Source organism: Nelumbo lutea, chromosome 1, assembly GCF_056320005.1.
Source record: "Nelumbo lutea isolate HS-2025 chromosome 1, American lotus-T2T, whole genome shotgun sequence".
In the NCBI taxonomy this organism is placed as follows: domain Eukaryota; kingdom Viridiplantae; phylum Streptophyta; class Magnoliopsida; order Proteales; family Nelumbonaceae; genus Nelumbo; species Nelumbo lutea.
Window position 1 is genome coordinate 70,556,812 of NC_142684.1, and position 12,756 is coordinate 70,569,567.

General features: G+C 42.0%; 1 protein-coding gene across 1 annotated transcript in view; it reads left to right on the plus strand.

Annotated features, from left to right (window-relative positions):
- LOC148875198 (protein-tyrosine-phosphatase IBR5-like) overlaps positions 1–12,756 on the plus strand; it is a 35,531-nt gene that overhangs the window by 14,043 nt on the left and 8,732 nt on the right. The gene's annotated exons all lie outside the window — the stretch shown is intronic.

A 12,756-nucleotide genomic window follows, 5' to 3' on the forward strand; every position in this document is an offset into this window, starting at 1 on the left:
ATGCTTTGAGAACTCACAAGACTCACAATGAAGACTTGATAGATTAATTCCTTTAAATAACTTTGGAAACAACTTAGTCAATGAAGAAAAGGACAAATGACCCGAATGACTATGACATAACATAATATGACTAGTTAACTCTGAAACAAAAGCAATTTTCTTAGGTTGTACTTGGCTCTGCTCAAGCATGTTTAACAGATAGATCCCATTCGCCTCATGGCCACTCCCAATCATCTTCTGAGATTCCATGTCCTGAAAAACACAATATGAAGGAAAAAAAGGTCACATTACAATTCAGGGATTTTGTCAAATTACTAACTGAAAGCAAATTAGTATTAAGTTTAGGTACATGAAGAACAGATGATAAGGTCAAGGCATTAGAGGTCTTAATGTCTCCCTTTCCCGTGACAGGGGTTGGGGAGCCATTAGCAAGGGATATCTTATCCCAACCAGAATGAAGTTGGTAAGAGGTGAATAACTGTGAAACACTGGTCATATGGTCAGAATCACCATAATCAATTATCCAAGGGGTTTTATGAGTACCTGAGACAGAAGCATGATGTGCAGTGGCACGAATGGCTGAGTGAGCATATGCAAAGGAAGGAACAGTCTCTAAAGGAGCTGTAGCAGTGGACTCCAAGTGACTGATGATTCGATCATATTTCTCATATTCATCCCTGGTAGCTGCAAGATGTTCTCCCACTAACTTCTCTCCACCCTGTCCTTGTTCACCTTGTGAAGAGGTGGCTACATTTGCATTTCCACCTTTTCCAGTTTGAACTCTTTTTCCACCATTTTTTTTTCTTGAATCTGGCAAGAGAGCTCTGGATGCAACTTCCAACATGTGTCTTTAGTGTGTTAGGCTTCTTACAGTAGTCATAGATAACATCTTTCTTCCCAGTGCTAACCTTCGGCTTCATCCCAACATTAGCATAGTGATCAACCTGCGGCTCAATAGACTCCTGTCTTCTGCTCTCCTCACTACTTGCCATAGCATATGCTTGAGACAAAGTCACCTCATCAATTGCTAAAACATTCTCCCTCACAATACCATACTTCGAGTTGAGTCCGGTGAGGAACTCAAAGACCCGATTTCTCTTCACCAAACTCCTATATGTTTCTGCATCCTTTGCGCAACCCCAAACAACAGTCTCCATCAGATCAATCTCTTGACAAAGAGATTTCAGCATAGAGAAGTAGATTGCTAAGGGCTTCTTCCCCTATCTAAGATTATTCACATTATGCTTCAATTTGTAGGCCCGAACAACGTTAAGCTTTTGGGAATAGGTCTCTGTGATACTACCCCACACTTCTTTTGCAGTTTCCATCCATAGGTAATGTGTGGTTGCATAGAATTCACTAACCAACCCACTACTGTGTAGTTTTCCTACATTTACCTTTCATAGGTAGGATCATCCTCCTTCGGTTTCTTCTTGCTCCCGATAATATAATCCCATTTTCCTTTACTACACACATGTATCTTAATAGATTGAGACCAAGCTAAATAATTGGTCCCATCTAACTTTACAGTAGTCATAGTCCCAAAAAGATTCTCTACAGACCCCCATGTCCAAACTCGGAATCTGTGGAATATTTGGTCTATCTTCCAGTTTGCTCCATTGAATAAACAGATGCAAATGAAAATCAAATTAGGGCTTTACTAGGCTAGATTTACTATTCTAAGCAAAGAACAACCTTTCAACCCCCTAAAATTACGGTTTCATAGGGTCCTGTGAGATAGGCAGAAAGAGAGAAGCTTCAATTGCCCCTTCCAAAGGTTCTAGAATTCAATCCAACCAAAACCTCCCCCAATAGAAATCAAAAGGCTTATCTTTGATCCCCAAGAACTTGGTTCAAACTGTCGCTATGACTTGTAACAAGGTTTCTCTAGTTATCTATTTTTTTTTGTGAAAAATCTCCAAGAACCTGCCTTGGGCTTCAACTAAGGATGAAAAACCTCCAAAAACCTTCCTAACTGGGCTGCATAAGTAGCTTATTGATTAACCAATCAGTTCTCCATACATACTATGTATGGGCAAAGAAAGGAGAAAAAAGTCAGAAGTGAGAACCTACTCTGATACGAAAATTACACCTATAGTAATTTAGATAATGCAGGAAAAGAAGAAAAGAGAGAAAGAGAAAGAAGAAGAAAGAAGTTTCAGCAATAGGTTATCGTAGAAGAAAAGAAGGGAAGAGAGAGAAGAAGAATTCGGACCTCTCTCTCTAGCCCCTTTTCTTTTTATCAATAACAATTTCATTAGTTCACCAAAGAAGTTAAATTTCCTCCTCTGATTACTGTACCTCCATAAACCATTGCTGTTTGCATTCAGCCACCCTATCACTACCTCCGAATCCCCTTCAATTAAGAGTTTTCTGATGTTCATCTCCTTGGCTTTCTGGACTCTTTCCATAACTGCAAAGATCTCAGCTCTAAGGGAGTCACCCACTCCAATTGGGCCTAAGAACAAGGCAAAAATGACCCCATTCTCATCCCTAAAGACACCCCCAATCCCTGATTGTCTAGGGGTCCCTCTACTACTCCCATCAAAATTTAATTTCGTGAACCCAACAGGTGGAGGTGTCCAAGATACACTCATTACTAACTTGGTCTGTGTGCACTTTGCTATTTCACCCCACTTCCTCAACATGTCATCCACTGTGTAACCTGCGAATAGTTCCAAAGATTTCAGCCACTGTCCAACATACCGAGAATATCCTGAAGTTTCTTTCTTCCCATATTGTCCAACATACTGTAGCCCTCAAACCTCTCCACATAGTCCTTCCCCTTTTCCTACGCTACCTGAAGACAGAAGGGGAAAAAAGGCCTTGCAGATCTGATGGAGGGTTCCATCTACACCCAAAGAGGGAAAAAGCCCATTCCCAAATTGACCTCGCAAAATGGCAAGACACCAATAGGTGTAAACCAGTCTCCCCATCCGCTTTACATAGAACACACCAATGGGGTGACAAGCAAGTATTGGGTCGCTTGTTTTGGAGTAGATCACCAATGTTGAATCTTTCCAGATAGGCTTCCCAACAAAAAGTACCAACCCTAGGAGGGATTGCTCTGCACCAAACCTAATCAACAAGGAAAGGGGGGTTACAGGACTAGTGGACTGGCTTAGGACTTCGAAAAAGAAAGCACAAGAAAAGAAGCCAGTGGGGGTAGGGGTCCAAATTCTAGAGTTTGCCCTTGTGGGGTCTAAGACAACATTATCAAGAAGTTCAAGAAGGCTCGAAATATTAGCAAAGTCTGAATCCCTCAAGTCCCTTCTAAGACCCAAATTCCACCCAAGCTAGAATTGGAAGAGGACATGGTAATGATGGATGAATCTGGCTCATTTTTAAGATCAGATAGAGCATACAAAGAAGGAAATTGATCCTTTAGAGGGGCATTCCCCACCCAAGTTTGTTCTCAGAATTTTATAAAGTTATCGGAATTCAGATCATAACTGATATTGGGGGAGAATACTAGAAGCAGGTCGTGAATGGCTTTCCAAGGAGAAAAGCTTGTGGTTCTAGCTTTCATTCTAGCATCCCAACCATTGTGCTCCAGCCCATGTATACTTGCCACTATTCTAGCCCATAGCTTCTCCTTCTCCAAGGGGAACCTCCACAACCACTTCCCTAGAAGAGCCATATTCCTTCTTCTAACATTCCCGAGCCCCAAACCACCACAAATTTTACTCCTGGACACTACCTCCCAGCTGACTCTATGATCCCTATTCTCCTCTCCCGGCTCCCACAAGAAGTCTCTCATCAACTTTTCCAACCTGATAGATACCTTCACTGGGATTTTTAACACAGACAGGAAGTAGATGGCTAAATTAGCAAGCGTGGCCTTAATCAGTGTAACTCTTCCACCAAGAGAGGTAATTCTTTTTCCAAGAGACCAATCTTTTTTCAAACCTTTCCACCACTGGGTTCCAAAAGCTCTTTCTAGCCCCCTTTCATCACTTTTATTAATAATTCTAAGTTTGAGTACAACTACTCAGATGCCCTTAATGGGGTGGCCAGCACCAAAGAAATAATTAAAGAAAATAAAAGAAGGCTCATAAGGCCCATAACCAAGAAACATAACTTTTAAATACTACTTAAAAGAAATAAAGAACACTAAGGCCTATTCAGACCATTCTCACTACAAATACATTTGCTCTTGTAGCTAAGATGAACTCAATTCAAGTTATTATGTCTCTTGTTGCCCACCATTCTTGGCCCTTATATCAAATGGATGTGAAGAATGCCTTCCTTAATGGTTACCTTTAGGAAGAGGTTTACATGGATTTTTCCCAGGCGATGGTGGGTTGGTTGAAGGATCCAGACACTATGATTTTGGGTTTTAGAGATCTTCTCTAAAAGGTTAAATGGTTAACAAGGAATATGACAACCAGAGTTCGGTGGGTATGCAGATCAGCAAACTCATTGGTTGATTCATTTGCAAAACAAGGGGTTTCCCTGGATATTTTATTTTGGGCTTCAGTGTAATTTCTTTTGCCTTATAATTTTGTAATTAGCTTTAAAGGAAAGGTCGCATCTCGTGCCTTTCCACTGGTTGCATGTAACTCTTATTTGTTGGCTTAATAAATTTCACTCGTTTATCAAAAAAAAAAAACATCCCTAGAAGTGAAGGAAATGTTTGCCACTTGAAGAAATCCCTTTATGGCCTTAATTAGTCACTTAAAGCTTGGTTTGACAGATTTAGAAAAGCAGTCTTGAAAATTGGCTTCGCGTAATCTCAAGTTGACCATACCTTGTTTATTAGGAGAGTCAATTACAATGTGACTATGTTGATAGTATATGTCGATGATATTGTTATCACAAGGGTGATGTCTCATAAATTGTTGAATTAAAGTCTTTTCTTGCTATTAAAATTAAGGATCTTGGAAAGGGACATTTATATTTCTCAAATGAAATATGTTCTTGATTTGCTTCGAGAAGTAGGAAGATTGGATTGTAAACTAGTTGAAACTCCAATTGATCCCAACCATAAGTTGGGAGTTGATGATGGAGATGTTTTTCCTAACAAAGGTGTGTATCAAAGATTTGTTGGTTGTATTCTCTACTTAGTGGTCAGTTAATATATACATAAGCCTAGATCTTCTCATATGCAAGCAGAGTAGAATACTTGCCTATTTGAAGGGATGTCTAGGAAAAGGAATGTTGTATTCTGATCATGGGCGTCTCAAGGTTGACCTACTTTGATGCTAACTGAGCAGGTTCTATTGATGATAGGCGCTCTGCTTTTGGTTATTGTACCTTGGTGGGTGGTAATGTTGTATCTTGGAGAAGTAAGAAGCAATTTGTTGTGGCTTGATCTAATGCAGAGGTAGAGAACGGAGCTATGGATCATGGGGTTTTGAATTGTTATGGTTGAAGAACTTGTTAACAGAAATGGAAGTATAGATTGATACTCCAATGATGTTATATTGTGACAATCAAGCTATTTTTTGGGTACATTTGTAGTTTTTTTAAGGACATTCCTAGTTTTTTTTTGTTTTTTTTTTTCAAGTCATGGCATTCCCCCTCCTCCCTACCTCCTAACCCAAAAAATAGCTTGCAGCAGGCCTTGCCACATAATCTGGACTTGGGTACTAATGGACAGGAGTACTAGCCCCAAAGATCTTGCATGTATTGGGTGTTGGGGTGTAGGTCTCATAAATCTGGTCTGTTATAATTCCTGTTTGGGTTTGGAGATAGGTGGTGCTGGTGGGTTATGGGGTGTATTAAGACCTACCACTACTCTATTTTGGTGAATTGAACGGTAGTGGACTTCTTCCCAACTTTGAGGGGAATAAGACAAAGAGACCCCCTTTCTCCTTTCTTGTTCACCTTGGTTGCTGAAGTCTTAGGGAGATTGATCTCTAGGGCAGATTCTAGAAATCTAATTGAAGGGTGGAGAGTAGGTAGGGAGAACATATCACTCACACATTTGCAGTTTGCAGATGATACAATTCTCTTTTGTGAGGGAGGGGGGATATGAATTGGATTAGGAATTTGAAACTTACAATACAACTTTTGAGCAAATGTTGAGTCTGAAAGTAAACTTTGATAAAAGTTATGTTGTAGATGTGAATATGGGGGGAAGTGAGATCCTTGTGTGTGCAAACATTTTGGATTGTGAAGTGTCGAATTGGCCTCTAATTTACCTTGGTCTTCCCCTAGGAAATAATACTCGAAAAGGAAGTTTTTGGACTCTAGTTGTGGAGAGGTTTAAAAAGAGACTTGCATCTTGGAAGAAAAATTATCTATCTCTCGGAGGAAGAATCACCTTAGTTAGGTTTACTCTAACTAATTTGCCCATTTATTACCTTTCGGTTTTTAAGGTGCCTGTAGGGGTGGCTAGCAAGTTGGAAAAGCTAATGAGAGATTTCCTATGGGAGCCAGGGGAGGAGAAAAAGGACCATAGGGTTAGGTGGGAGATGATGTGTAGGAGTAAGCAGGATGGAGGGCTAGGCATTGGGAACATAAGGAAGAGGAACTTGGCTTTACTAGGGAAATGGCTATGGAGATTTTCATTGGAGAAGGAAAAACTATGGGCTAAGATAATTTGCAGTATTTACAGGCTTGCAGAGAACGGTTGGGACTCTGGGATTCTGGCTATGTCTACAAGAGCATCACTTTGGAAATTAATCCAAACTATTTTGCCTCTATTTTCTCCTTGGATCAGGTATGACTTGCACTCGGGTAACCTCATTAAGTTTTGGGAACATGTTTGGGTTGAGGAGTCTCCTTTGAAAGACCAATTTCCGGCCCTTTTTGCAATCTCTACCTTCAAAAGTGAATTGCCACATTCTTTGTTCCCTCAAATTCAAATTTTGGGTTTGGTTGGAACTTGGGTTTGAGAAGAGATCTTAGGGATATAGAATTGGATAATACCTCAACTCTCTTGTCCATTCTTGATGGGGTTTTCTTGGAGCCTACAAAAACAGATAGTAGGATTTAGACTTTGTCTCCTTCTGGATCCTTTACTTGTGCCTCCTTCTTTAAAGCCCTAATACAACCGGAAATTCCTATTGGCTTGTCATTCCCTGTCAAGGAAGTGTGGCGTCAACATATACCTCCGAGGGTTGGGAGTTTCTGTTGGGAAGCTTTCCTAGGAAGAGTTAACATAGGTGATTTACTTCAAAGAAAAATACCCAATAGCTGTTTATCTCCACACTGGTGTGTTCTTTGCAAAGTTGTTGGTGAGTTTGGTTACCACTTACTAATATCCTGTGTTTTGGCAAAAAATATTTGGGAATTGTTTGCTTCTTTGTTTGGATGCAGGTGGATCTCCCCAACGAATGTGCAAAGCTTGTTTTCCTCTTCTTCTCTTGACTGCCCAACAAAAAGATCAAGAATCATGTGGAGATGTGTGAGAGCTATTGTTTGTTGGACAATATGGGAAGAAAGAAGTTCAAGGATTTTTTTTTTTTTCAGAAAAGGAGAGAGGTTTGGAAATTATGCTAGAAATTATTCATATAAGGGTAATACACTGGCTGAAAACAATGGATGAGTTCACAGATTTTTCAACAGATGATATGTTAAGAAAATGGAAAGAAATTGCTAGGTCAGTCTCAATTAAGAAGACCTCGAATCTCACATGGAACCCTCAACCTCCTGGTTTTGTCAAACTAAATTTTGATGGCAGTAGCATGGGGAATCCAGGGCCCTCGGGTATTGGGGGGTGTTAAGAGATGAGAAAGTAATGTAATAGCCATGTTCTGTGACCCAATTGGAGTGGGAGACTCTTTGAGGGCTGAGGTGTTAGAAGCTTTGGAAGGGGTACAAAGGGCTAAAGACCTAAATGTCAAGAAATTGATTATAGAGGGAGATTCTGTGGTCGTAGTGGACTGGCTAAAAGAAGACACTTCTAAGATGTGGAGCTACAGTAACTTAAAGAGAGTTCAAATGGCTGATCAAGAATATGGAAGTTCAGTGTACTTGGGTAAAGAGAAATGCAAATTCCTTTGCTGATGGATTAGCTAGGCAAGGGGTTGATAGGGTTTCTGGGTTCTGGGCTCAGTTGTAATTGTTGTTTTTGTCAGTTTAGGTGCATTTCCAACTTTTGGGGAGTTGAGATACCTTAGCTCCTCTTCTTTGTAAGTTTACTCCTATTTAATGAAATCTGTTGTTATTGAATAAAAAAAAAAATTCCTGTTTGGGTCAGACAAGAGTAAATACTCCAAATTAGGAGGAAGTTGTGTGGGGAGTCCGTCCTAAAGGAAAGTTCACTACAAAGATGGCACACTGGCTAATTGCTAGGGAGCATGTGGATTGCATCTCAGGTTCTAGTGGATAGAAAAGATCTGGAGTCTTCAATGTACCTGAAGTCAAATTCTTTTTGAGTTTATTTCTTAAAAACAGGTTACTGGCTAACTAACTCTCTTTTGAAAAGAAGAGGCATGGACGTTAGTTTAAATTGTGACGAGTGTAGGGAAGTGGAAGACACCAAGCTTTTTTTTTTTATTTTTTTCAGGTGCACTGTTGCTAAGCAAATTTGGTTAATCCTGGATCTTAATGTTCCTACGCTGGATTCTAGCAATACAAGTATTGTAGACTAGGGGGAGAATTTGTGCCTTCTTAATGGGGCATCATCAAATAGAATTTTACCTATGGATGTGGCCTTAATCCTTTGGTGTTTGTGGAAGACATGGAAACATCAGAAGGGTAATTGAGTGCTGTCATGAGGTTTGTTAAGGGCTCAAGTTGAATGTGCATTACTCCTATGCTTTTAGTGGCAGACATGACAATGGACTGGCTAGCTAACTAGGGACGTTTGAACCTATACAGATATTGGAGGAAAAGATGATTCAGATATTACCCTCTTCAAGGCATAAGCATATTTTTCAAGGCGCCAAGGCGAGGCTAGGCGACCAAGGGGCACCTTGCCTAGGAGATTAAATCAGAAAATAGTAAGCTTACGTGTTTCTACCCTTCATGAGCTAGTAAGAACTGAAGAGGGCATAGCCCCTGTGTTTGACCAAGAAAAGAAAGAGAACTTGAGGAGAAAACAGGAAGGCAATACCCTGTTTTAGACCAAAAAAAGAAAAAAAAACAAGGGGCTCCACTGCTGTTTTATACCAAGAAAAACTAGGGAAACACTAAGAAAATGAAAAGAAGGGGGCAGAGCCCCTGTTTCAGATCACCAGTGAAGCGGAAAAATTGATAAAGAAACTCTGAGAAATGAAGAAGAGAAGGGGGCAGAACCCCTGTTCCAGATTACCATCGAGGATGACAGAAGTGCAGGTAAAAGGGTGAAAAACTTGTAGGAAAATGAACCGCCCCTGTTTGATTCCAAATAGAATCATGCAAAAAACGTGTGAAAAGACAAAAAAAAGGAAGAACCAACAAAAAGGAAGAAAAAAAGGCTGAAAATGAAGAGGGTAGGAGGAAGAAAAGGCGGACTGAAAGCTGAGAAGAAGAAGATGATTCATTTGACTACCTGGCATATTCGAAGTTGTTTAGACTTCTTGTTGGTTATGCAGCATTGCAGCAACAGTTGGAGTTGGACTGTGTTTGAAACCCTAAAAAGACAGCACTCTTCTTCTAATAAAAAGAGTGATAATGTGTGATGGGTTCTATTTTAATAACAAAAACTAACCAATAAAAACTATTTGCAGCAAAAGAAAAGTAAAAAAACAATATAAAATATTAAAGGATTAATGTATTAAATGATGTATTAATGTGTCTTGCATCTAGTCTAGGCGTGCGCCTTGGAGTTAAGCGCCTGCCTAGTCGCCTAGGTGTGTGCCTAACTGACTGGGCGTGCACCTTATACAAACTTTGCATGGTGTCTAGGCAAGGCGAAGTTTGAAAACCACCTAGGCGTCTAGGTGTTGCCTTGACAACTATGGGCATAAGATGTAGGTAGGAGGGAATATACCCACTCCTAACAACAGGTTCACATTTTAAGAGGATTGGGGCCTTCCTTATGACCTTATAAGCAAAGACAAAGAGGGATGAAAGAAGGTTTAATTGTGTGGTGGCCAGAAATCTTTGGCAGTTCTTCCTTGATTCCTCAGTTGGAGGCAAGGTCATCTGGACTCCTCCTCATTCTGGTATAGAGTTATCAACTCTTGACAAGGGCTAAAGATGATTTCGGGCAAGAGAGGAAGCTGTTTCTAGAAAGCAGTTGTTCATGCTGTTATGTGGAATATCTGGGAAGAAAGAAATAGGAGGCTATTTGAGGAGAGCTACTCCTCCTTGGAGGCTCTTCGAGATTGCATTCTGGCCAACATTAGTAGCTGGATGGTGAATAGAAAAATCTTCGAGGGTATCAGTCGGAATGACATACATAGTAACTGACCTGTTCTACTATCAACCTCTCCTTTTCACCCTCAACCTCCTTATAATCACCTCAAGACAAGACTGTGAATTTATTTTAAACTTCAATGGCAGTTTTAGGAGAGCCATTGTTAGGCCCAGTGGAGGAGAAGAGCCACACGGTGCAGACCAGGCCCATGAGGTCCAGGCGCCAGTCCATAAAAGTCAAAGGATCACGTGAGTGACACTATCCATCACCCTTGTGTATAACCGACGACCACGTTTGTTAAATTGATTATGTACTGAGAGCATGCACTGAGAGTGTCAGAGTCGGTTAGAGGGCAGCTGGCCATTTGCTATATAGGCCATTTTCTTAAATACATGAAGCGAAGAATCATTGAGATATTCTTTACTTTCTTCCTCTCTCTTTTCTCTCTCTTTCTCTCGTCTCCTACCTCTCATCCATTTCAGGAGGGTGAGCTCCCTCGAAACAGCTCACTAACCTTCACACAGTAGCGGGGTTTATCAACTGGTATCATAGCCTTGCTGTGATGCCGTCCACCAGAGCGTCGTCAGCCAAAGAACAGATCGACCGAGTAGAAGGAGAAGTTCGGTAGACTACCAACGAACTGAGAGAAATCAAAGAAACTCTCTCAACATTGGTAGGCTAGTTCGAACGGATGTTAGCAGCTCCTAGATCCACAGAGACTGAAGGGTCCAGCAGTAGTGACGTTTGAGTTTCCTCTGTATTCAGGTGATGATCCCACCCCTTGGATTTACCGAGCCGAACGGTACATGAGACCCCGGCGGATCAGAGGGTCTCCATTGCCGCCATACATACGGATGGTGAAGCCATCATGTGGTACTGTAAGACCCACCCCCAAACCACTTGGTTGGACCTTACTGAAGCTTTACGTGTGAGGATCGACCCCTCTGGATGTGAAAACTTCCATGAGTCTCTCTCTCTCGGGTGAGACGAACAGGAACGGTGAGGGAATACCAGAATGAGTTCGAATGGTTGGCCACCCAGATTCATGGCTGGCTGGAGGCTGCTCTGGTTGGGTGCTTCATAGGGGGACTGAGAGAAGACATACGATTAGAGGTGAATACCATGCAGCCTACGACCTTGATGGCAGCAGTTGGGCTGGCCAAGCTTCAGGAGGAGAGATTGGACCAACTTAAGAAGTTGGCTAGACAATGGGCCTCAGGTGGGCCTGACTCAGAAGGGACCTTACCTCAAGGCGGAATCGAGACTTGGGCCTCTACTTCCAACCTCGGTTACTCCTAAACCAGTATCCCTACCAGCCCCGTCGAACAGAAGACCAGGAGCAATGACCCTCTCGTATTGGAAGCTATCCTAGACAGAAATGCAGGCCCGCAGGGAGAAGGGCCTCTAGTACAATTGCGACGAAAAATTCGTCCCAGGCCACAAATGCAAAGCCCAACAGGTATTTCTTCTACAAGTAGAAGGAGAGGATGACTATGAGACCCAAACCAGTGACCCAAAGGTTCAACAAATGGAGGTTATTCTAGAAGTAGAGTACTGCATTATATCACTTCAGGCTCTAGTTGGATACCAGGCCCCGAGGACCATGCGAGTGCAAGGTTTCATTTCAAGGAAGAGAGTGGCTGTCTTAATTGACAGTGGCAGCTCTCTAAATTATATTACTCTGCAGCTGGCCTGGCAACTTGGGTTAGTGATGGAACCCGTCTCCCCGTTTGTAGTGAATGTCGCCAACGGCCATCAAATCTCTTGTGATGGTAGGTGCAAGTCAGTAGAGTTGAAGATCCAGGGGTACCAATTTCACGTGGATTTACACCCGTTAGTATTCACTGGGGCAGACATTGTCTTGGGTATACAATGGCTTCAGTTGCTAGGCCCGGTGGTATGTAATTGGGCCGACTTGACAATGCAGTTCAGTTATGAAGGGAACTCCTACCTGCTAAAGGGGATTAAGGCCCAGCCAATAACTGCTGACAGCCTACAGGTGGTTCTCAAGACCTGTCAACAAGAATCCATTCCATATCTGATGAGCATGGGCTTTAGGCCTACTGGGCCCATTCCACTCACAGGAGACACTACCCACACCCCAAGCCAAGCCCAACAGCTCCAGCTCTTGCTGCAGTCCTATTCTGTTATCTTCCAAGAACCAACCTCATTACCACCCACCGGGGACCATAACCATTGGATTCCTATCCAGCTCGGAGCCCCACCTGCCAATGTTAGACCCTACCACTACCCCCATTATCAGAGGGTAGAGGTGGAACTATGGTGATGGAACTGTTACACAAAGGATTCATCAAGCCCAGCAGTCCCTTTTCCTCCCCAGTGATTTTGGTAAGAAAGGACGGGAGCTAGAGGTTCTATGTGGACTATAGGGCTTTGAACCACATCAGGGTCAAGGACAGGTATCCCATACCCTTGATCAAGGAGCTATTTGATGAGTTGGGCCGAGCTAAATACTTCTCTAAGATGGATCTGCAATCAGGTTACCACCAGATCCGGGTCCA